General features: G+C 39.6%; 1 protein-coding gene across 2 annotated transcripts in view; it reads left to right on the top strand.

Moving 5' to 3' along the window:
• Positions 1 to 25,447, top strand: part of STON2 (stonin 2) — an 85,818-nt gene that overhangs the window by 23,336 nt on the left and 37,035 nt on the right. The gene's annotated exons all lie outside the window — the stretch shown is intronic.

Raw genomic sequence — 25,447 nt, 5'->3', positions numbered from 1 at the left:
ACAATAATCACCTTCCGGACTGGAAAGGACAAAATGGCGGTCCTGTCAGCTCTCCGGGATAAAACCCCCCTCCAGCTGGACAATATGGCACTTACATTTTTCGCCGACATATCCAACGGAACCCTAGCATGGCGCAGGTCCCTCCAACCTCTCACGTCCCTCCTCCAACGACAAAAAATAAGCTATAGATGGCGGCCTTCCCGAACACTCCTGGTACAACACGGAGCCAACACACATCGGATACAAGGCACCCAGGACACAGCGGATCTCTTACAGTCGCTAGGCCTACCACAAGATTCCCTCGCCCAAGACGGCACCCGCGAGCTCAACTCGCCCACCCATAATTGGGATCCAGCAAGAACCAGCCCGTTCCTCCCGCGAGGCTCCACGCCTGACACCTACGCCTCAATCACCACCTAACCAGGAACGATGGGCAGCAACCATTTGCCATAAGAGAACGTGAAGAGCATTCCTAGAACTGTTGCGAACTGTTTCTGGGACTCGCTCTATTTAACGTTGGTTTACTTTATTGTGTACTTTGCAATAAGGAAACTGAAATCTAATGTTTGGGAAAAACCTTCTGTGGTTTAAGTGATCTATATTGTATTTGTTTTAGGTTTGGATGTTTTGTATCACGTCACTAGTGGTACCTTACAATTATTGGGGGGCTGGGGGTGTGGGTAAGAAGTGACAATTTTTAAGTGTAGGGATTTCAATATCATCTTGTATTCCTACCTTTTTATTACTTTATAATTTCATTTCATATTTTTTTTTTTTTTTTTTTTTTTTTTAAAGACATGGTATTTCCACCTGAACAAAACATGTCATTGAGTAATCTATTTGAACATAACATGTCATTGCGTAATCTATTTCATGGACTTTCATTTCCCTTTTTATTTATTTCAAGTTTTAAATCGAATAATCAATATTTAAAATAGTTCCTGTTTCTTTGGCGACAGTCTTTAGTTCTAAATGGTCCTTTGTGCTTTGATAGAGTATAGAATTGCTCCTTAGTAAAAGGCAATGAGGTAGCAATTGATGTGCTCTTTTAAGCATCTTTTAATATAATGTCCTTTCATGGACAGAAGCTGTAGATTCTACAAGTGAACTTGGTCAATTGTCATGTTTGAGTGTGGATTAATTCTGTAGATTGTAGCAATTTTGTCTGAAATAGCTTAATTGAAAGAAAAAAAAAAAAAAAAAGTTAGTCTTAGTGTATGGAGAATAAATCCTTGTTCAGCCACTCCAGGATAAGAGGGGGGGGGGGGGGGGGGGTTCGGCTTTGGCAGGTCAAAGGTATAAATGACAAGCTCAATTTATCACTTGCACGACAGACCTCCTGCTGATATCAGATGTCTCTCGTGATCTTATAATGTGCCATTGAGATTTTTCAGATGCATTCTCTGATTTGAAATTGCTGACTGTATTGGTTAAAACCGTTTTGTCTTGCTCAATCAGCTCTTATTATCGTGAATGCCCTCTGCGAGCATGGTCTACCTACCCTTGATGCGGTTGGGGGGGTCAATACAACCTACGCTGTTGTGGGGTGTGTTAAAACATTGCAGTTTTATTTTATTTTACTTCATTAGAGTTAAACATATTTTGACGACATAACCAATTAGTCATGCATGATATACAACGAAAAATGTGCGAATTTCTATGCCGCTACGTAACTACTGCTAATCTTGAGATATGCTAATGTGGCGTCTGTTAATACTAAGGCTAAACGATAAATGTACTACAGGAGACAACCGCATAAACATACTTCTATATAGAAAAATGTGTGAGCATGCAAACCACTGGCATACTCCTTATCTAGGTTGATATATGTTAATATACGCTGTCGTGGTGTTTGCGAACACATTGCTGTTTCATTTTATTTTATCTTATTCGAGTTAAACATATTCTGACGACATACCTGTTTAGTCATACATGATATATAACAAAAAATGTGCGAATCTCTATGCCACTACGTAACTACTGTTAATCTTGAAATACGCTGTTGTGGCGTCTATTAATAACCTGTAACCATATGCACAACCAAAATAAAGAATTAAAAAAAAAAAAATAAAAAAAAAAAAACATAGCCCGCATCCGCCCTTTTCTTACGCAAGACGCTACCAAGGAGCTTGAACATGCTCTAGTAATTTATCGCATGGATTATTGTAACCCTTTCCTGATTGGGCTTCCCAATAGCCGTATTGCCCCTCTACAGTCTGTAATGAACACTGCCACCAGACTGATTTTACTCTCTAGTCGGCCCTCTCACACCTCACCCCTCTATCAGTCCCTACATTGGCTTCTTGTATCCTATATGAGTCAATTCAAAGTGCTAACCCATACCTATAAAGCACTGAACAATTCTAGCCCCTCATATCTCATCACAGATCCATAGGTATGCCCCTTCTCGGTCTCTCCGCTCTGCCCTTTACCTTCTCTTGTCCACTGCTCGCACCCGTACGGCCAACTCACACTTGCAGGACGTCTCGCAGGTGGCTCCCTTCCTATGGAATAGCCTGCCTACCGCCTTCAGACTCTCCCCTAGTCTTCAATCATTTATGAAGTGCCCTATACCTATTTCTTTAGGAAAGCTTATGGCCTCCCAGAGTAACCTCTACCTTACATACCTGTCTCTTGCTCTCTCCTAAAGGGCAGCACTCTCCTCTCCTCCAGCTCTGCTTCACTCCCACCTTATTTGATTGCTATTTCCTGCCCTAATGAGTTTTATACCCCACCTCCTATAGACTGTAAGCTCGTTTCAGCAGGATCCTCTACAACCTATTGTTTCTGTACGTTTTCTTGTAATTGTCCTATTTATAGTTACATCCCCCTCTCATAATATTGTAAAGCGCTACGGAATCTGTTGGTGCTATATAAGTGGCGATAATAATAATAATAATCATTTTGGTTCTACATTTTTGCTTGTTATGGATTTGTATATAACTCTATTGTAAAATTCAGGGGGTTTACTCAACCAATAATAATCTATAACTTTCTGCATACGTTGCGCCTTGCCTTCTGCATACACATCTTCTTGTAAATTCAATTGACCTGGTCCCTCCTCAGTTCTTATTTTTGTTTAAAGGACCACTATAGTGCCAGGAAAACATACTTGTTTTCCTGGCACTATAGTGCCCTGAGGGTGCCCCCACCCTCAGGGACCTCCTCCCGCCGGGCTCTGGGGAGAGTAAAGGGTTGAAACTTACCTTTATTCCAGCGCCGGGCGGGGAGCTCTCCTCCTCCTCTCCGCCTCCAATCCTCCCTTTCGGCTGAATGCACATTTACAATGCTTTCCTATAGACGCTTGCGTGCTCTCACTGTGATTTTCACAGTGAGAATCACGCAAGCGCCTCTAGCGGCTGTCAGTGAGACAGCCACTAGAGGATTTGGAGGCTGGATTAACCCTACTATAAACATAGCAGTTTCTCTGAAACTGCTATGTTTATAAAAAAAAAGGGTTAATCGTAGAGGGACCTGGCACCCAGACCACTTCATTAAGCTGAAGTGGTCTGGGTGCCTAGAGTGGTCCTTTAAGCTAGAAAAAAAAACTCTAAGCATTAGCATTGATAGAGATTATTGTAGAGGTTACAGTTATGTTTCAAAGACCCCATACCTGCCGTCTCATCTTTTGAATGTGAGCCAGCATCTGGCCCTCCTGGCTTATTACATTGTCCTCCATTTGATATTGTTGAATAAGCTTCTCAAATGATTTAATATTTTTGGATACATTTTAAAAAATAATAATTTTTTTCTAGATATTAAAATATCAACTAAATATATAAATATTTGTTATTAAAAAAACAAAAAACCTTTTCAAAATATTAAATTATTTACAAAGCTGATTCCAAAATATTAAATGAGCGTGTTATATAACAAAGGTTTGCAACTCCATTTAGTCATCAGAATATTTTTATACAACGTGAGCATGTATTGCAAACTCACACAAATCTGTTTCTGTACTGCTGGGAGCTGAGTGAGCCAGCCAAAAATATTCTCGCAGATTAGTTGCCCAGAGCATATATTCATGAACAATGTTTTGAGCTGGGCAATGAATAGGGAAATAATCCTTAGCACAGATCTCGGAACGATAAAAGATAATTTACTTGGCATACAATGCACACCTCCCATCATTTCAAATAGACAAATAGGGACACTTTAGTTGTAGGGGGCTGACGGGGTAGCCAGGGGTAAGGCTATTCTAAGAAAGTTTAGGTGACTTATTAAAAATGTATGCAACATAAATGTAATGTAGAACAATGCATTTTGTTTACACAGACTGGTTTCTAAATGCATTTTTTAAAGACACATTACTGTGAGTAGTATTGCCGTAAAGCTTTATTATACACATCAGACACACCAACAATATGGAGCTCCTAGAAAAGAGGGGCAGAGGGATTTAAGCCCAAAATAGGGACAGTTCCTCCTATAAAAGGAACACGTGAGGGGTATACAATCGGTGCTCGCAGCATAGAAATCATTTGGACAGCTAAATGAGGAAGTGAAATATACTCAAATGATGTCAGAAGCTAAGACAGGGCTCTAAAGCATTGAACATTTTAAATGTATAAATAAAAAGGCATACTTTAAAATAAGTGCAGGCAAAAAATATGTCCACCATAACATTTTCAGTAGACTGTAGTGGTTATGGTGCTTGTTGTCACTTTAAATTGCTTGCTATAAATTTGTCTGACTTGTATACCCACTGTATATTGTTGTTGTTTTTGTTTGTTTTTTATTCCTTCAACTTAGATCCATTAACCTAAATGGCTCACCCGTGTTGGCATCAGCATTTTACTTTGTATGATATCGTGTTTTTGCTGTTTAAGCATTGTGCAATGGTGGCAAAACAGAATCAGATTGCACAGCCGAGTCCGATGGAGCTGCATTTAACATTTAGGCCTGTTACATGGGATGAGTACATTTTATGTACAGGGACAAACATATACTATGAAACTCCTGTAATGTTTCCCTACAAACGTGCACACAGCTCTGATTCTCTGACGCATCTTAAAAACCCTTATGCAGCCCATCGAGTCTGGCTTTAATGATTCAATTATCACAGAATTAGATCCCAGTTCTCATTTGATTTACTGACCCATCTATACAATGATGCGCTCTCCTTTCAGTGTCTGTTCCGATTAATGTTTTAAATCAGGATTGTGGTCGTGCCGAGGATTAGTGCCCCAACTTGCCCGAGTACTGTGCCATCTTGTGCCAGTTTTTGGCTTGGCATTAGTGACTTTTTCCCGAGTTTTATTTACTCTGCAGTAACTAGCTGACATGTCAGAGGTCCCAGGCTGGGGTGTAAAAAGGCAGAGTGAGCTGTACAATGGGTGTGAGAGATGATTTAATCCCTCATCAATTCAGCTCATGTTGCATGGAAACAGAAGTGCTTCACTGGTTACATTGTGGCTGTTTATCATACAGTATGCAATAACTGGTGGGAACCATGCAGATAGGGAATCACTAGTTATTTTTGTCATTGCTGCCCATGTGTGTAATCTGAAGGGGTTACACTGGTTATACTGTGGCCATTAGCCGTTATGTCATTACCGGTGGGAACTGCACAGAAGCAAAGTACTGGGAATCAGGCTTAATTCTGGACCTGAAGTTGCAGAAGGATTGCTTTAATGCACCTAAATCCATAAACTCACAAAGCAATCAATACTGCGCTCGTAGATTCACAAACACACAGGGCAACTTAATAACGTGTTTATTTAATAACACGCAGAACAATGCGATCCTTATCAGAACCGTCTGGTAGCCTGCTGCTTCCCTTCTCAGAATGTTCGTTCATTCCCAGCTCACTCGTATCACACAACTGCACTGTGAGACCGCAGTTCTCCCCTTGGAACGTTTGGCAACCTCACTTGAAGGAGTTGTCACTAACACGTCACCGTTGCACAAAAAAAACAAAAAAAACTGATGGCTGATGTCAGCTATTTTTTCTCCAAATCTTCTGACACATTAAACAGCTTTCCAAATGTTTTTTTTTGTTTGTTTTTTTAAATCTACACATGGCCTCTTTTGACATTTTTTCAAAATGATAAATTAAAAATATTTCCTAATTTTCCCTAGAGCAGGGGTGCCCAGATGTTGTTATAGAACTACAACACCCTTAATGCTTTGCATGCCTTTAGAATGCCTTTACAGTGACAAAGCATCATGGAAGCGGTAGTTTTTAGTCCATCTGAGAATCTACCTTTTGGGCACCTCTGCCCTAGAGGAACAATGTAGGTACCATCATTACTGCAGCAGCTGTAACTTGGGGTGTTTTTTAAAAATAAATAAATGTAAAAAAAAAATTCACCCAAAGCGCTCTGCTGAAAAAGATTAGCCTAGCAATTATTATTGGCATCTTGTATTATGTATGTGACAGGCAAGAAGAGTCCCAGATTCTCACAGTTTGACAATAACTGTTTTGCCTGCGCATAGAAAAATCCTTGCACCATCACTACTACAGCAAGCTGCAGTGATTATGGTGCTTACAAATTGTGTCCTCTTTAAATTTTGTCTTTGAAATTAAAAGAATAAAAATTAAAATGCAATTATATTAAAATTATCAGTCAACTTTAACAGAGAACCTGAGCCCATTTTCCTTATTTAGTAGGCACTGGGGCGTAACTTAAGGGGAAACTATTGAGTAAAAATGTCAATACATTATGTTAAGTTAATGCATTAGAGAAAGCAAAAAAAGAGAGGGGGGGGGAAAAAGTAACTTTGAAAGTTTCCCTCAGTGTACTGTATTATGGATCTATCTACAAGTGTCCATGCGCAATTTGCGACTCAGCTGTCTTTCTGAGGAGGAGGGAGCTCAGCCTGTAAAGTGAAAATGTAGCGTGCAAAATACTTGGACAAAATGAAGAGAGCCAGTGGAAAAAAGTTTCATTCTGGCTGATTGACAGGAGCCGGAGGTAGTGCTATACCCCAGTTAGAAAATAGCAGAAGCACACCACAGACAGGGTTGTTGCACCATAACCACTGTGCGAGTAAAGTTGTGAATGCCAGAAGGCTCTGTAGGTATGCTAATTTGTAGCTAGGTGCCTTTTGTATTCGGTCTCAAAAATATTCTGCAGGGTTGTTCAACAGATCACCTTTCCGATGGGGTTGTTCCTATCATCCTTTGCAGAAAGGAAGGAGTTAATTAATGCCACAATGAAGTAGAGGCCCCAAAGCTCAGTAAACAATCCAATTAAAGCTGGCTTGAAAGTGGTTTTTGAGAGGCAGACAGCAGGATTGCTCAGAAGCTACAGACTCCATGGAAACAGAATTCAAAGTAGCTGCGTCTGGTTAAAGCATAGAACATTGGCAGTACCTGTATTATAGAGGAAGGTATGTGTCGGCACAAAGTGTATATTTTCACTGTGCATTACTGTGACTGCACTGTGCTTTCGGTCTTAAAATGTTGGGTATCATGATACAGATTAGAATAAAATGTGTGTATTTAACATCACCTTTCAGTGTAAAGAGAGACAAAACATACATGGGAGGGGGAATGCAGTAATTTAATTCAATTCATGAGTTGCCAAACTGTGGATAAATAAACTGCTGGAAATATTTCGCAAATATATGAATTCACGGACAAGGAGAGATTCCTGTCGCGTTCGTAAGTGAGACGAGAGGCATGGCTTTACATGTAATAAAGCATAGTGTGGTTATTTCTTAAACTGATCATTGCGAAGAATGGACTATGAAAATGTCAGTTTCCCACAGTTTAGTGAATAATCACGAGGTCGCCATTAACGAAACATGAATGACAGAAGCTCCACCAGTTTTGTCAACTTCAGACTTAGGCAAAAGATTAGTCAAGTAGTCAATACTTTGTCTTATATCATTCGACAGCGACGGACTTTTGATGAAATTCCGAGACTGTAAATATGAGGATTTTTTTCTAAACATTTTGTGATTTAAGCAAATTTGTGATTTTTACTAATATTGTCATAGATAACTTATGGCGTAACACTCATCCTCAAACATAACAGTTCTGTCAGCTCTAGGAGCTTATTATTTGCTTTTATTCTGATACCGTGCCCCTTAATTCCTTCTTAAGATCTTTACATCAGTTCCCCCCATTTGCTGGAGATGTGAAAGGGATGGGGATTCCATTCTGCACATCTGGTAGGATTGTCAGCTCATTAGACGATACTGGCAGATGGTCTAGGATACCCTAATTGAAATTTAGTAATGTCAACCCTTGTTTTAGTTTGAGAACGTCTTGCTTCATGGTACACCTCTTCCCATGTGGAAATAGAAGAAATCCATCCTGAGACTTTTATTGAACGCTCCAATATCTCTGGTGCCGGCCCTTAGGAAATGCCCACTGTCAGGTCCCCTGCAGGCACGCCGCTAGCGGCGGCTTCACTTACCAGCCGCTGTCTCAGTGACCGCAGGTCCCGCCGGCAGTATTTCTTATAATATGCGCCTGAGTCAGTCACCTGACTCGCTGCACATTGATGACGTCAGGGGTCAAAGTGGAAGGATCAAATACCTTCCACGTGTTATAATTAACTCTAATTGGAAACTAGCCCATCAGAATTACCCTAAGCATATTTAAACTTACCTCCTCCCTGCCTTGTTGCCCTGTTGTGGTCTTCTGATAGCCCAATAGCGCGTTTACTCTGTCTGATCGTTGGTTACCGAATTTTTGCTTTGTCTCTCCTTGACCTCGGCTTGTCTTATCGTTGTTCCGTATCTCTATACTCCTTTGAGTTTGGCTTGTACACTGACCTTTCTCCTTTTGCATAGCCCGGCCACTCTAAGGACCAGTATTGCAATTGTTCCTCTCGTGATCTGTCCGTTTGTCTGGTTCTGGAACTGTGACACCTACTAAACCGCAATGGTTTTCTTGGGTGGAAGACTTTAAAGATTCCGAAGACCTGATAGCATCACTCTAACAGTGCCAAGCTTCTCTGCACAGTGGTATCCGGAGAATAGAACTACCTCACATCCAGCATCTTAAACACGGACTGACTTACTTCTCACTGTGTTTAGACTCTTAGCTGTTTACACTGAAACAGTATTATATTCTAAGTACTTCTTTTAGATTCAGGGCTTGGTTATCTGGAATATTACTCCCTCTGGGATATTTCAAGCCCAGGGTCCATTGAATTATCTAATTATGTCTGGTTGTTCAATGGGGACCTTTTGAGATGGTGGTGGGCTGGTGCTTTAGGCAACTTTCACCTTTTTTTTTTTTTCCGTCTTTCATACTCTTCCCCCATTTTAGTTCTTGTCTATTTTCAGACTTTTGGGTGTTGATATGCCCTTATGGCCTTGCCTGAACTTACAAAATTTACTGCAAAACTAAACTCAGATCTGTTTTTGCAGCATTATGCAATTATTTCAATGTAATATATGCCAAACCTTTTCCGGTTCTATTACACTTTTTTTTTTTTATTATTATAAAACAACAAAAAATATTAATTGTAAAAAAGATTTAAAAAATAGAATAGAGCTTTTTTTAAAAACAGACCACTTAATAGAACATTGGGCTCCTGGGCAGCCCATGCGTGTGATCTTGCTTAGGAAAAATGAACTGTAATTAGCATAGCACAAGTACTTCATACCTTTACCCATGCAGCTTTGATGCAGTCTTTCTTGGTGGTTGTGTTGGTAAGTTGACCTCCTTCCAAGGCTAGCATCCATTAACCGGTATGTGCCAGTCTGACGTTTGAGTTTTCTGTAATGCTCTTTACTTGACATCATCATTTGCTTCCATTGCATCTGGTGGTGATGGTGGATATCTGGTTTCATAGCATCAATTTAGGTTCAGGAGAATGTGGTACTGTGTAAGCTAAAGTCTATCAAATGGTCTGATCTCATATAATTTTGGAGTTGGTTGAATTATAGTATCCAACATGATCAGTGGAACCTGTAGCAGGTGGTGCTTCTGTAAAGAAGGTGAAGGCTGCTATTGGTGGTGCTACTGTCTATGAGAATCATGATGTTGTCTGTGTAGATGCAGTAGCAAACCTTGACAAACCCATCACCTCTCTGTTCCCATGTTATTGCTGTTGGTAATGCAAGAGCAGAGCTGTCTGTAGCTAGATGTCAGGAATCTTACCTGAGGTGGGAGTCTGAAGTGCAGAGATGTTCGCTCACCCTTGTAGATAAATACAGTCCAAGGTGACCAGGTAAGAAGCCACCTGGACTGTAAATCTGTGCAAGGGGGCTGTGCAGGAAAGGTGCTCCAATACGCAGCACAGACAAGGTCACAAGCAGAAGGATAGTCAAGGTGTAGCCAAAGTCAGAGGATGCCAGAGGTCAGAATAAACAAGGCGTAGCCGGTAGCCGAAGTCAGAGTTTGCCAGAGATCAGGATAAATGATGAGTGGAGCCAAGATCAGAAGCCGGGGTCAATCTGGATAACAAGCTCAGGAGACTAGAAAGCAAGAACTACACACGTTAACCAGAATAAAAAAACGGCAATCTGCCTCAGGTGAAGCACAGGCAATAGCCATAGAAGAAGTCCAGCTCCCTAGTGCTGCAGACATAGCCAGGGTTATAAGGGCTAGAACTACTCAAAAGTACATGATATGCTGTGGCTCAGAGGCAGTATAGAAGGCGCAGGACAACAAAGGACCTAGCTTCAAATCCCCTGTTTGGCACTTGTGGGATGGCCATGCCTGGCCGTCTGGGTGGCACGGGGTTTACCCTGACACTAGACACAGTTAGTTTTTTTTTTTTTTTACTGGGACTGCTCATTGTTATGATACACCAGTTGCCAGTGTCTCTTCCACTGCTTGAAATCTGCTAGGCTCCAAGGTTAATATATATTTACATATTTGGTGCAGTAGAATGTTGGGACTGAGCATTCTATGGCAGGGTCTAGTTAAACTCCTAGGTTTATCTGTGTAATTTTCGTTTTAACATTGTGGTCGTTGACACTGACTCCAAGCAGAGGGCCAAATTATGCCTTTTTTTTTTCTTCAGGGATTGAATTTACAGCATAAAATGAAGACAAACCGCATGCAGATTTTTGATACTTTTGCCTTATACGACAGCAAAATGATGAATGCATGGTGTGCGCTGTTGATTACTGGGTGCTGGGCTGGATCTGTTTTATTGTGCAGGATGTAATATGGTGGTGGCAGGGTGCTGGACATATATCACAGGGTATTAGTACAAGCTGCTGAATTCTGCTAGCAACATTTTGAATGCGGTGCTGAATGGAAGATGCATGCTACTAGTTTTAGGGTGGTGATGCAGGGTGCTAGTTTTAGAGTAACTGATGATAACAGGGCATTAGAGGCAATCCAAAGAGCTATTATTTAAAGTAATATACAAAGATGTATTACAAACACTATAGTGCTCCTCTGCTGCCCCCACCACCCCCTATTAAAGGGTTACACTCACACTTATCTGATTCCAGTGCTGATATCCCCTGGAGCTAGATCGCGCTCCTCCTCCTCTGATGTCAGACAATGGGGAGAACCTAATGTGCATGGGCGGTGAGTACCGTGCGCTCATTAGGTCTTTCCCATAGGAAAATATTGACTCAGTGGGTTCTTAAGGGGTTTTGCTAGACTGCAAGAAAATGCAGTCTTAATGGGACACTCCAGACCCCTAAAGCACTTTAGCTTTCTGTAAAGCTGTATGTGTGAAGAGTGTGCCCTCTTTTTTATTTTGCATAAAGTGCAGATTTCAGTAGAAATTGTCACTTTAATAAATTAACCTGGTTACACCCACTTGGCTTTCAAGGAGACAACTGGGTATGTTACTTCTTAGTTTGATTGACTTAGTGGAGTTAAACTCAAGCGGCAGCAATTGCTCAGAGCACCTGGCTTGCAAAGACTTCGCATTGAGCTGCATTGGGAAATCTGCGATTGGACAGTCACACAAAGTTTGGGCGGGGTTAGAAAGGGAGGTCTTGCAAAGGCTGCAGACAAGAGAATTGCAGGCTTTGTTAGCTGTTTTTAGATTATACTGCAATGAAAAAATACATAATTATATACATGAATGTATATCTACTAAACAGTTATTTTGATTTATTTTGCATTTGGACAGTGGAGTGTCCCTTTAATCCTGCAATGTAAACAGTTTCTCTAAAGCTGCATTGTTTCACATTGCAGGGTTAATGAAACCGGGACCAATACATCTAATTTAAGTAGTCTGGATGCTTATAGTGTCCCTTTAAGTTACCGTACTTGTAAAAAGGAAGTCAGCATTTTGAGAGTTTGAGAGTTTGGTTTTGTTTCCGTCTGCATGTGAATTGTGTAGATAAAAACTAGCAAAAACAAGAAGGATGAAAAAGTGGTGAATTAAAACTCACAAGCCCGGTCTATTCTTTAGTTTCATTTCCCTTCAAGAGATTCCAAAGTCACTACTGATCCTGAGGTTATTCAAGAATTGGCATTGCATGGTAGGCTATTCTCCTATGTAAATATATATAATATTCTGCATCACTTGGCAATTATAGAAAATATATATTGAGATATATGCAGTGTCAATCTGTGTGACCAGCAATGCTCCCATTTCATAATATGTGTACTGTATACAACCAGCAAAGCCTCCGTATAATATTTATACAGCTACTGTGACTAGCAATGCACCATGTGATAAGTTTTATTTATAGACGCGTGAGAGAAATTAATTCTCCTATACAATATATATATATACACAGTAAACAACTTAGAGTTGTTTAAAAAAAATGTTTTGTTATATAGCTGCTGTGTGAACAGCAATGCTCCTATGTAATAAAATTCAGTTTTTGCTGTACATCAATGTTCCCGTGTAATAATATTCAGTAAGTTATTGCTGTACATTAATGCTCCTGTGTAATAATATTCAGTTATTGCGACTCCTGTGTAATAATATTTATAGAGTAAGTGTGTGATGGGAACCCTCTCGTATGATATTTATACTGTATTTATGGGTATAGCAATGCTCCTATGTAATAATATTCAGTTATTGCTGTACACCAATTCTCCCGTGTAATAATATTCAGTTATTGCTGTGTACAGCAATGCTCCTATGTAATAAAATTCAGTTATTGCTGTACACCAATGCTCCCGTGTAATGATATTCAGTTATTGCTGTGTACAGCAATGCTCCCGTGTAAAAATATTCAGTTATTGCTGTACAGTAATGCTCCTGTGTAATAATATTCAGTTATTGCTTTACAGTAATTCTCCCGTGTAATAATATTCAGTTATTGCTTTACAGCAATGCTCCTGTGTAATAATATTCAGTTATTGCTTTACAGTAATGCTCCTGAGTAATAATATTTATAGAGTGTGTGATGGGAATATGTATACTGTATGTATGGGTATAGCAATGCTCCTATGTAATAAAATTCAGTTATTGCTGTACACCAATGCTCCCATGTAATGATATTCAGTTATTGCTGTGTACAGCAATGCTCCCGTGTAAAAAGATTCAGTTATTGCTGTACAGTAATGCTCCTGTGTAATAATATTCAGTTATTGCTGTGTACAGCAATGCTCCCGTGTAATAATATTCAGTTATTGCTGTACAGTAATGCTCCTGTGTAATAATATTCAGTTATTGCTGCACAGTAATGCTCCTGTGTAATAATATGCAGTTATTGCTGTACAGCAATGCTCCTGTGTAATAATATTCAGTTATTGTGTACAGTAATGCTCCTGTGTAATGATATTCAGTTATTGCTGTACAGTAATGCTCCTGTGTAATAATATTCTGTTATTGCTGCACAGTAATGCTCCTGAGTAATAATATTTATAGAGTAAGTGTGTGATGGGAATATGTATACTGTAGTTATGGGTATAGCAATGCAATGTATAGCAATGCAATGTAGTATTTCAAGAGTAAATGTTTGCGAGAAACCCTCTCGTATAATATTTATACAGTAATTGTGGCCCGAGCAGTCTTTCCGTGTAATATTGTAATATTTTTATACCATGTTGAAATGAATCATCCTGGATGTAAAGAGACAGAACATCTTCTCAAACTTCCTGGATGCTGTTTGTTTGGAATATCCGCTTGTCCTTGGCTGCTCAGAGCTTGGCATATCAAAAGCAACTCCTCCGTGCTTCCTTTATCAACATTCCGAGATTAACCACTTAGATACTGCAATGACCAGTATGTAAGCCCTAAACAATGGCTACTTTTAATCTTGGGCTGATTGGCCGTTACATTGACTTTGCCAGATTTTTTTTTTTCTCTCTTTATTTTACTTTCCTTATGCTATATCGTAATGATTATACTGCCTTCCTTGCCACTTGCGTTTATTCATACTTATGATCTTTTCTTCCTTGTGTCGGATCTCCCTGTTCTGGTGTCTATTGGTTTCCTTTCTGTGGGGTTGAGTTTACTGATGGATTGTGGGTAAAGAGAGAATGAGAGTTTCCGGCTCTCATACCGTGACGTCAAACGCGCATGCTCAGTGCTGTCATTGTTGGCCTGAGAATCATTGAATATAATAAGTCTCTATGGAGGAATTGTAGGCGCATCGCAGCAAGCACTGCGCATGCGCCTCAGTTCCCCAATGCTGCTGTTTGAGGAACATTGGATTTGCCCGTCATCCTGGAGGAGGACCTTTAACCCCTTAAGGACACATGATATGTGTGACATGTCATGATTCCCTTTTATTCCAGAAGTTTGGTCCTTAAGGGATTAAAGTGGTCACGACAGGAGAGTAATTTTTTACTTGATATGCTTTCTTAGTAAGCTAAGTAGAAACAGATTACATACAGTTTATTTTTGGTGATAGATCTGCTTTAATTTCTGGTAGTTCGGAAGTAAGACCTGTAACTATATGCTCATTCCTAAAAAATTATTATGCACGGCAGATACATGTAAACAAAAACTCACTGAGATTAGATATTTAATAAGCTTGCGTCGCATGAAAATAATTTTTATATCAGTTGTAAAACTAGTTGGTTTTTTTTGTTGGTTTGTTCCAGTAATACCTCTTGAATTTATATAAAAAAAATAATTCTGTATATTTTAGGCTTCTGAATGTAACAATAAAGGTTTGATAAACATCACTGCTACTCAAAATGCCTTCACAAATGTTAAAGATCTAAGTCAATAAACATAAAAACTTACCACTGCTTATTTATTTACTTTTCATTTAAACACTGCATTTGAGGACTCTGCACTTTGCGTATACTGCAGTTTGGAGACTCAGCAAAAATGTCAGTGCAGGCTGGATAAATCATTACAACAAAATTTTTAGCATATCTTAAAGTAACTATTTCCTATCCTTCTTACCCAGTAGTTTTCAACCAGTGTGCCTCAATTTACTGACCGGTATGCTACGAACGTAACCCTATTCATTTTGTTTGAGTTGCTAACTGGGCTGTTGCTGGGCTGTTGCTAGAGACCAGCCAGGTCAGTGAGAATGTTATGGTAAGGAGAATATATTTCTGAGGAACAGGAAGAGACAAAATGCAATGTGAACGCCAAAATATCAGACATATTATGCCAGAAAATATGAGTGTTATTCTACTACACACACTACAGGTCACAGTTAATAATATTCTGAATAATATTTTGTCCCACAATTATCCCTACAAAAAAACATTACTGCCAAAAAAAAGCTAGCAAAAATGGGCCATAGGTGGCACTCTAGCGCCTAATTAAGTAACTTAAATAACAGTAAACATATGTAAGTAAAATATACAGTGTTTATCATTATCAACAATAGAACAACAAAAAATGAAAAGGGAAGGAAAGCTAGTATTACTTAAAAACAATGTATCTATCATCTGTGAGAAGGAGGTTCTGCTATAGAATTTGAGAGATTAGTAGAGAGGGTCCATATGTCCCCTAGAGATTTCTTCCATTATATGCAGGTTAGATATTATGACACATGAGAAAATGTGAAAAAGATTGCAAACAAAAACTTACCTTTGTCAAAGATTTATGCAACAGGGATAATGTATTCATTGATTTCCTCCATATATGGTGATACGGATATAAAGTTACCCGGAGATATGTTCAGGTGGAAACCAAATTGTAGTTTTATTTCTCGAGCAGCTTGGAGCAAAGTATATGCTATATGTTCTAACTCTAAGGTGCGAGGTGATCTGACATATCAGGCAGTGGGAAGAGGACCTCGGAGAAGAGTTGGAGAGGGAGATCTGGGAAGACATATGGGACACTGCTGCGACCATCTCCATATCGGTTCCATTACAGGAACATATATATAAAATATTACTCTACTGGCCTACAACACCAGTAAAATTATATAGAATAGGTAAAACATCCACATGTTGGAGGAGATGTGGAATTAAAGGGACGTAAGCACACATGTGGTGGCATATAATCAGGCACACATACTGGATACCCATAATAGTGTTGAACACATACTGAATATGGTGGACAGGATGACTTTTTAAGGAAAAGTTAAGCCTTAACCTTCCTAAAACAGTATTTTAACAATCTTTCGTGGTCCTATTTACTCTCTCGGCAAGCGAAGGGTTTCCAAAAAAAAAGGAACTAGAAGCTCTATAATAAAAATCACATTGGCAGTTAAACAAGCAAAAGCAACCTATCGGCTCAAAGAGGATCTGCCTAGAATGCGGGATTTAAAAATTTAGATTGAAGATAACAGAATAATGGACTGCCTCATGGCAACGGTCAGAGGGACCATTCAATCTTATCATCAACTTGGTCTGTCTGGGATGAATATGGAAATTTGAATTGATTTATTATAAGAGGTGAGAGTCCGTCATCGAACCGATCACCACGGCACCAACCCTCTTCCCTCTTTTTTTTCCGTCTTCATTTCCTTGTGACTCTCTTACTGTTTTATGTTTATTTCTAAAACATAGCATGGGAATCTGCTAGACTTACAGATCACACCTGAAGTAGATACCTATTACTGGTGGTCAAAATATACCTTTTTCTGATATACGGTGTTTCCCCAAAAATAAGACCGGGTGTTACATGAATTTTCCCCCCGAAAAACGCACTAGGGCTTATTTTCGGGGGAGGTCTTATTTTGGAGAAAAACGTGTGCTAGAAAGCAGGTCTGCGTTCGGGGGTATTCCCCCAAACATAGAGCAATTCACTACGGCATGGAATCCTGCTAATCTATGTTCAGGGAAACTTTCCCGAACATAGATTAGCTTGCTCGTTAATAGAATACCGCAAATCTATGTTCGAGGAAACTTCCCCGAACATAGATTAGTTTACTTGCGAATGGAATCTTGCGTATCTATGTTCGGGGAAAATTCCCCAAACATAGATTAGCGAACGACTAGGGCTGATATTGGGAGCATCCCCACTAAGCTATGTCTTATTTTCAGGGATGTCTTATTTTTAGGGAAACACGGTAAATGTGTATGTTAACTTTTCAGACAGAATGTTATCTTTTGAATGTTTCATTCTTTTTATGTTACAAAGTTTTCTACCTTTATATTTAAAAATGTGGGACACATTATTTTTTATATACTAATCTGATTACCTTCTTTTATCTATCCTTTCTTTAAAGAATTACAAAAACAAAACTTGACTGTCTCTGAATATTCCATTTAGTGAACAAAATGTATTTTCCTCCACCAATCCTCAGGGAAAAAACTGCCGAAGAAGTAACTAACCCACCAGATCTAAATATTAGCAATGTAGAAATTACGTTGGTTAACCTGCTGACTAAAGTATTGCAAGTATCGCTTCCTGCTACAAGAGACACTGTAGGCACCATATCTGCTTCATCTCATTGATGTGGTTTTAGTGTCTAGAGTTCCCTAGCACTGCCCTTCCATTCAGAATGAAACCGGTTTTAATAAGGAAGCTTTAGCCTGAGCAGCAATTGGTACGTTTGATTGAGAGTGTCAGCTGACTGCTCTCATCCAATCAGTAACTCCCTATTCACCGACTTTAGGTACATTCCTTTTCAAACCAATTTTATGAATGGGGATTCACTATTTAAAGGGAACCTATAGCTCCTAAAATTACAATTGTTATTTTGGTACTATAGGTTCCCTAATAGCAATGTGATCACTATCCATTGCCCTTTGCTCAGTTAAAGTTAAATAAAGATAACTCACCTTGTTTCCTGCGCCAATACACCTCCAGCTCTGCCTCCATCAATGTGGGCATCCACACTAATGTCTCTTGCGAAATTGTCCAATCCGATGGTTCTCATAGACATGCATAGGCTGCACTCCTCCAATCAAATGCTGTTATCAATTGCATTCAATTCCAGGACCCAGTTACACTTCGCTCTAGAGGAGGAAGCACCTCTAGTGGTTGTCAGGAAGACAGCCACTAGCGTTGTATTTAACTCTGCTGTCTACAAAACAGCAATGTTTTACAGTGCAGGGTTAAAATGACAGGGCCACTGCACCCAGACCAATTCATCGAGTGGTCATTTAAATGATAAACTGATAAATAAGAATGTACGGTTGTGGCAACTTGTCATTATTTTAATTTTTCACAGTTTCTGATTTAGAGAGATGTTTGCATTATTTATTGGCATTTACTTAATTAAAAAAAAAAAGGCAAGCATTCTATTTTGTTTTTATTCATTTCTGCTACTTTTGCATATATTTTTATGATACTCTAGATATTGATTAAAAGTTAACTTTTATTGTACTCTTTCATTAAGGGAACACATTTTTGGTAGACTTTTTCTTTTGTTTTTTCAACCATTGTTACTTATTAAAGGAAATGAATGTAGGCCCACTTTCAGGCCTCTCTGATGAGCTTATATTTTTGAATGTTTGACTACTCAAGATGAAGAGTACGGGTTTGTTGTCTAAGTGTAGATTGTGTGAAAGTACAAGGCTTATCCCTTACACAGAGCTCTTTAAATATTGGGTGGTCTTAGTGCAGATCAGAATTATTCAATATGTGCGAGATCTCTCAAGAGGAAGGGTGGTCGTGGGATGAGTATAATGTATTCGCTATTTGGAGCAGAGCATTGGGAAACCAGGAATGAACTTCAATCTACAGCATAAGAAAAATTATTGCGACAAAGGGTGTGGCGCTAAAATCCTAAATAAATCATTATGTAACTTGTTTAACTATGTATGTAGGACATGATACTTTATACGAAGCTTGTCATTACTCAGGAACCTGGCTATGTATATTAAAACCTGGCTATGTATATTATGAAACACACACTTTTTTAATATAAGTTAATATTTTTACGCAAAATCGCTTGATTTTTAGAACTTTGTATAAACTCTGACATACGTTGTAGAAAAAAAAAAATACAATCTCTGCAGGTGTAAAATATTTGCTTTTCCATACAGTAAACTGTCCACTTAACGTAAAACTTACCCCAAGGAGGAAATTTAGTTATGGTTACCTGGTACTCCATGGTACCTGTTATTATTATATTTATATAGCGCCAGCAAATTCCGTAGCGCTGTACAATGGGTGGACTAACAGACACGTAATTGTAACCAGACAAGTTGGACGCACAGGAACAGAGGGCTTGAGGGCCCTGCTCAATGAGCTTACCTGCTAGAGGGAGTGGGGTATAGTGACATGAAGTAGGTTGCTAGAAAAGTATTCACTGAGGGCTTAGTAGGTTATTTTTGACAATGGCAGGAGAGGAGTCATGGGGGAAGGGGAATGAAAACCTGCTACCCGTTACTGGTTCTGCTTTATAACACTGAAACAATAGGTTTTGCTAAACTAGGAATAGGGGAGTATTAACAAGGGGGTTGCAAAATGTGAGACAATGTATACCCAAGTAGAAAAAATATCTGTCTTTGAGAATTATCCCAGTTTGGGAATGGTGGCCTTTATTTGCTTGATTGACACAGTGTGGTGTAATTTCTAGTTCAGTGATTCTTTATGCCAGCTTCCTATAGGCAACTAATTCATGAGCAGAAACAGCCTAAATTGAAGGGCACACTGTATTGGTTATAATTCTAGGAGTACCCAGACCCTGTTTTACTGGTAGTAGGACAAACTCTTTTGTAATAGTTTGGCCTCCTGCCTGGGTTCTGCTAGGCTCCTGATATTCTGTGGGGGTGGATCTATGACATATGCTTTCTGCAGAGCTTTAGACACTCGATACGGATCCTCACAGTCATTGACATCTCTCTGCCAATCACTGAGCATGTGCATTAAAGTTTGCACAGAATTGATAGTTCCTGAGCAGGCTGATGTTGCCCCATGACATAGTTGGAGGTGGAGTTACAACTCCAGCAACAGAGGGGTTAATCTCCGTGTGAGTATTGTTTCATAGCAAAATGCTGCTCGTACAGACTCCAGGCACCATGACCACTTCAAAAGACTCAAGTGGTCGTGATGTATGGAATGACCCTTTAATATGTACGCCAACACCATCAGTTACTGTTTGTTTTATTAGAAGTCTGGGTATATTCAGGGGCATGAACTTTGTAATATATTTCACTTCATAATTATGTGCTAGGTGCTTGCAAAGAGAAAAATGTAATGAACATTAGAGATCAAGTGAGGTTATTCACCAAAGTGAGAATAAAACGTAGGTTCGAACTTAAGGTCAAAATAGGCAAAATGGAAATTAAGTCAGATATGCTTTAATTTCGGCTACTATGGCCAAAAGAGACTCTATAGGGTCAGGAATACAAAGCTGTATTCCTTACACTATAGTGCCCTCTGGTCCCCTGCTCCCTCGGGCCTCTCTCCCCCGGCATATAAATGGTTAAAACATCCTTTATTTACTCAACCGATTCCAGTGCCGATGTCTCTTGGTGTTGCACCTCCTCCAACGTCATTTGACTAAGGGACCTAATGCACATGTACGGCAAGCGCATTAGGCCCTCCCCCAAGGGGATTTTACTGATGCTGGGTTTCCTCATGCAGAGCGTGAGGACGTCCGGCGGCTGTTAGGCGACCTGGAGTCCAGTAACATCCAGGAAGTGCCTTTGGAGGCTGTCTCAGTGCTGTAATGCAGGCATTGCCGTTTCTCAAAAACTGCAATGTTTTACGTTGCAGGACTAAAAGGGAAAGGGGCACTGCACCCAGATCACTTTAATGAGATGGTCTGGGTGCCTACAGTGTCCCTTTAAATCTGAATTTCTACTTTAGTGAATAACTATGGTATCAGTAATTATTTAATGGGCACAGGTTGGATAGCTTAGATTAGAGTATCAGAGCAAATGCTGAGTATTATAGGGACTTTGGGTGGTATTGTCAGTGCAGTTACTCCAGTAATTTAGAGTATCGTTAAACAGGATTATATGAACACAATCTGGATATCAGCAGTTTATATTAATGGATACATTCTGTGTATAATCAGGAACACATATTGGATATCCATAATAGTTGTGATGGACACAGACTGGGTATTATGACGAACACATACGGAATATGGTGCACTGGACGACCACCGAAGAGATTCCTCCAACCAAATCGTGTTTTATGAAAATATTGTTTTTTGGTTGGAGTAATCTTTTAATAATCGTAGTGGGCACCGGCTGGAGAATATCAGAGCCACAGTCTGGATATCCATAATTACTATATTGGACATAAATAATAAACCGAACCAAAGCAGATCATTCGGATTATTGCAGTTTGTACCTTCTATATACCAAGAGATCACTTTTATTAAACTGCGCTCACAGAATGAAATAAAGTTGACTGATAAGAGTGAGCAGGATATTGTTTTTTTTCGCTCCTGCCTGCTTGGTATAAAGCAGGATTTTGACAGGTGTCTGAATGTGTCTCAGAAGGATTGTATCTCAAGGAAATGTTCTGCATTTAATTATAAGCTGGTTGATTCTGTATTTCTGCTTGCTTTTGTCAGATCACCTGGAGAACTGTAACTACCCAGTTTGATTTGGTTTTGTTGACCTACTGGGAACAAATATGAAAGTTTGTTTTACCACGATCCTGTTATTACTTTTTGTTTCTGCTCGTTTTTGAGGTTTCTACAAAGATTTCTGTTATTTTTGTTCTTTGTACGGTACAGGCTACCAGGGCTAGATTAAGAGCCCATTGGGTCTGGTGCTGAAAATTACGATAGGTCTAATTACGAAATCTTATAGACAGAACACACTAAAACAGTCATACCTCGCAAGCGTCATATCTGGTGCAGGTGGCATTGGTTTGTGGAAGCTTGCCCTATGCTAATCTCTCGCATTCATTTCTCAACCAAATCCATACCCCCTAACAGCAGCATCCGGTAAAGCTCAAAGAGGCGGATTTGCCCAGAAAGGGGGCAGGTCTGCCCGTAAAATCGGAAGGTCAGCCTGGCGTGAATGCAGAAAGTGCCCTGAGCTTGGCGCAAATGCTTTCTGGGGACTGTCCCCTAGCACTCACTTATTCACTCCGCTCTTAACCATCTTGCTAGCAGGCAGAAGCTCCTGGTATGCAGTCTGGTACCGAGAAAAGGTGGATAAAGAGAATGTAGCAAAAAAGGGACATTCGGCTGTATTAGAGAGACTTGCACAGTGTGCAAAGTCAGCTTTACTTTTTAAGCAGGGCTGCCCAACAGGTAGATCCCCAGATGTTGTAGAACTACAACTCCCATGATGCTTTGCATGCCTTTAGAATGCATTTATAATGACAAAGCATCATGGGAGTTGTAGCTCTGTTGGGTAGCCCTGTTTTAAAGGGACACTATAGGCACCCAGACCACTTCAGCTCACTGGAGTGACCTGGATGTAGTGTCCCTTTCCTTAGTCCTGCATTGTTAATTCTCGCAGTTTCTGCCGCTAGTGGAAGTCAATCAGACAGCCAGTAGAGGCACCTCCTGCTTGTTTAAGCAACTTTTGGCCTCCTAACTGACAATGGACATCCTCACGCACTGCATGAAAACATCCAGCTCAGTAAAATCCCCAAATTTGGAGGGCCTAATGCACTCATCGCAAATGCTCATTAGTGCTCCCCTCTACCCTGTGGGCTGACATCGGAGGAGGCAGAGCGCCAACACAGTGCCGAGGGAGATTGGCACTGGAATTGGTTAAGTACAGCAAGGGTTTATTAATCCTTACGCTGCTGGGGGCAGAGGGAAGTACAGTGCTAGGAATACACTTTGTATTCCTAGCACTAAAGTATCCCTTTAACTAATTTCATTGTCAGCCAGTCCAACAAATTTTTTTTTCCCTGTGCATCCCTCTTAAATTTCCATCTTTAATTCCTTCTGCACAAAGCAAGATGGGCATGGGCCTGGAGCTTAAATTCAATCAGCCTCTATGTTAATCTGGCCCTGCAGGTAACACAAGGCCTGGGTAGCAACACAGACGCCACAACTCTGTAATCAGGGAAACAAATACATAATATTTACTCAATGACTTAATTGGCTGAAATGTAGATCACAGTATCATGTTGTAAGAATCCCTATAAAAAAATTTGTGTTGTGGTAATGTGAGGTGACAGGGAATCCTAGCATGATAAACCAAATTACGGCTAATCTAGGTATTGTTCAAAGTAAAACTGTTGAATATTTAAACTACTTGGCTAAACTGACACAGGTGCTGTGTTGGTGTCTTTTTCTAGAGATAATGTTTCCGGTTTCCTAACATATTCAGTTAATTTATCACTTCTGAGATTTTTACTTAAATCAGTTCTTGAACACTTGTTGTAAGATAAAGGAAAACGAACTGATTTATTATACAGGTAGGGAGTTATGCTTTCTAAAACCATGGTGTGTTTGTGCAAAGTACAAAGGTTAAACTGACAGCAACGTGCTGCTGGGCGACTCCTTGATATATTATTTAATAATGACTAAAGGGACACTACAGTCACCAGAACAACTATAGCTTAAAGGGACACACCAGGCACCAAAACAACTTTGTCTGAATGAAGTTGTTATGGTGTCAAAAAGCCCCTAGAGGTACTTTTTGCAAGCTAGTTTAGTGAATAGGGAGTCATATAGACGTTTTCAAAGAAAAGGCAGTGTTTCTATTCAACAGCAGAATTCTATCCCATTAAAAAGGAACAATTGGTGCCAAAACGTGTGGGGGTGTTCCTTGTCTCGGCTCTTGTAGGCTGCATGTAAGTCATTACTTTTATCAGATTTGGTTTACTGTAGTTAAGCCTTAGTCACTCTTTTTTTGTACCAGTTGTTTTTGTTTTGTATAGCACCGGTTATTGGCTTTTATGTAATAAAGATTAGCTGTTACAATTGATTATATAGTTTGGAGTGCCTCCTTTGGTCTGCCTAGTAAACTCTAGTGGCAGTCACTCAAACGGCCACTACATGTGCTTCCTGGGTCACTTTGTAACACACTGACGTTCGGCGTCTCCACTTTCTGCATGGAGGTGCTGAGCATTCCTCATAGAGATAGATTGGTTAAATGCATCTTTATGAGGAGATGCTGAAAATGAGTTGCGCTGCGTTTTTCCGTGCATGCACAATAGCCTGCCAATGCTTTCCTATGGGAAAGCATTGGATTGGGTGAGTTTGTCAAATTTGATGATCAAAGCCAAGGAGGCGCGACGAGACACTGAAAATATGTGAGTTTTTTTAAATGTAAAGATATGGGGGGCGGAAACCTAAATGGCACTTTTAAAACATTTTTGTATTCCTGACACTGTAGTGTTCCTTTAACATATCACTTGTGATTGTTCCATGCTGGTGCAAGGTATTGCTGATAGACTGTCAAATACCACTGGTCTAGTACATATTTTAACATCCCGTAATTATGCCACTAGTGATCTCTGTTCTGTACATACAGGGAGTGTCTATGCAAGACATGTTGGATAAATGAATAGACCTGCCATTCTAGGCAAGACCTACTTTATATATTTGATTACAGTTACTACAGTTGATTACAGTTACTAATGTAGAGGTAGTGTTTGCTGTGCATTGTCTGTGCTGGATATAATTTCCACTTGCCACTAGCCATTGTCAAGTCAGATTTCAGCCCTGGTGAGTAGAAATCTCACCCCTGGTAAGTGTGCCATGGACCCTCCTGATTTGCAGTGACTAGTAACATTTAGGCCTGGCTAATAGTGTTGGTCTTCAAATTCAAACCTTTCCTTTAGTCTACTACGAGTGATTATTACAATGCAGGGTACACAGGATGTGTCTCTGGCAATATACAGGGACTAAAATCAGCTTATTACTGGGCAAGTATATCTGCATATTTTATAGTCTTGATGGTGCAAGTGCTAGATAATGTCTGGTGATCAGAGAGGCGTAACTCCCCTCCAGAACGTGACAGTTATGGAGGGGAAGATATAGAACAGTGGAACCCTGTTTTATATCTTCAGTCAAGTTTCTGTTTTTAATTTTTACATTTTAATTTTATTTATTTTTTTGGTTAGTGATGTCTGCTAAGCATGTAGCACCTCCACCTGTCCCAAATGTGCGGAAAATATTTGCTAAAACACATCCATAAGGATTCCAGATTTCTTAAATTTTGCAATTCAGTTTTACTTTATCAGAATTCACTATTTACTGGAAAAAAAAAATCATTATGAGGGTAAGAAAAGAACCATAATGTCTTGGTGTTATTCAAATGTTGATTAAAATGTGGTGATACAAATGTTTAGTGTTATCTGAGCTGTATATAATATCCGTTCATATTACGAATTTTTAGAACCGTGGTTAATTCATTTAATATAAAGAT

The sequence above is a fragment of the Pelobates fuscus genome, chromosome 13 (genome assembly GCF_036172605.1).
Source record: "Pelobates fuscus isolate aPelFus1 chromosome 13, aPelFus1.pri, whole genome shotgun sequence".
Lineage (NCBI taxonomy): Eukaryota > Metazoa > Chordata > Amphibia > Anura > Pelobatidae > Pelobates > Pelobates fuscus.
The sequence above is the reverse complement of the archived record's forward strand: the minus strand, read 5'-3'. Positions and strand labels throughout refer to the sequence as shown.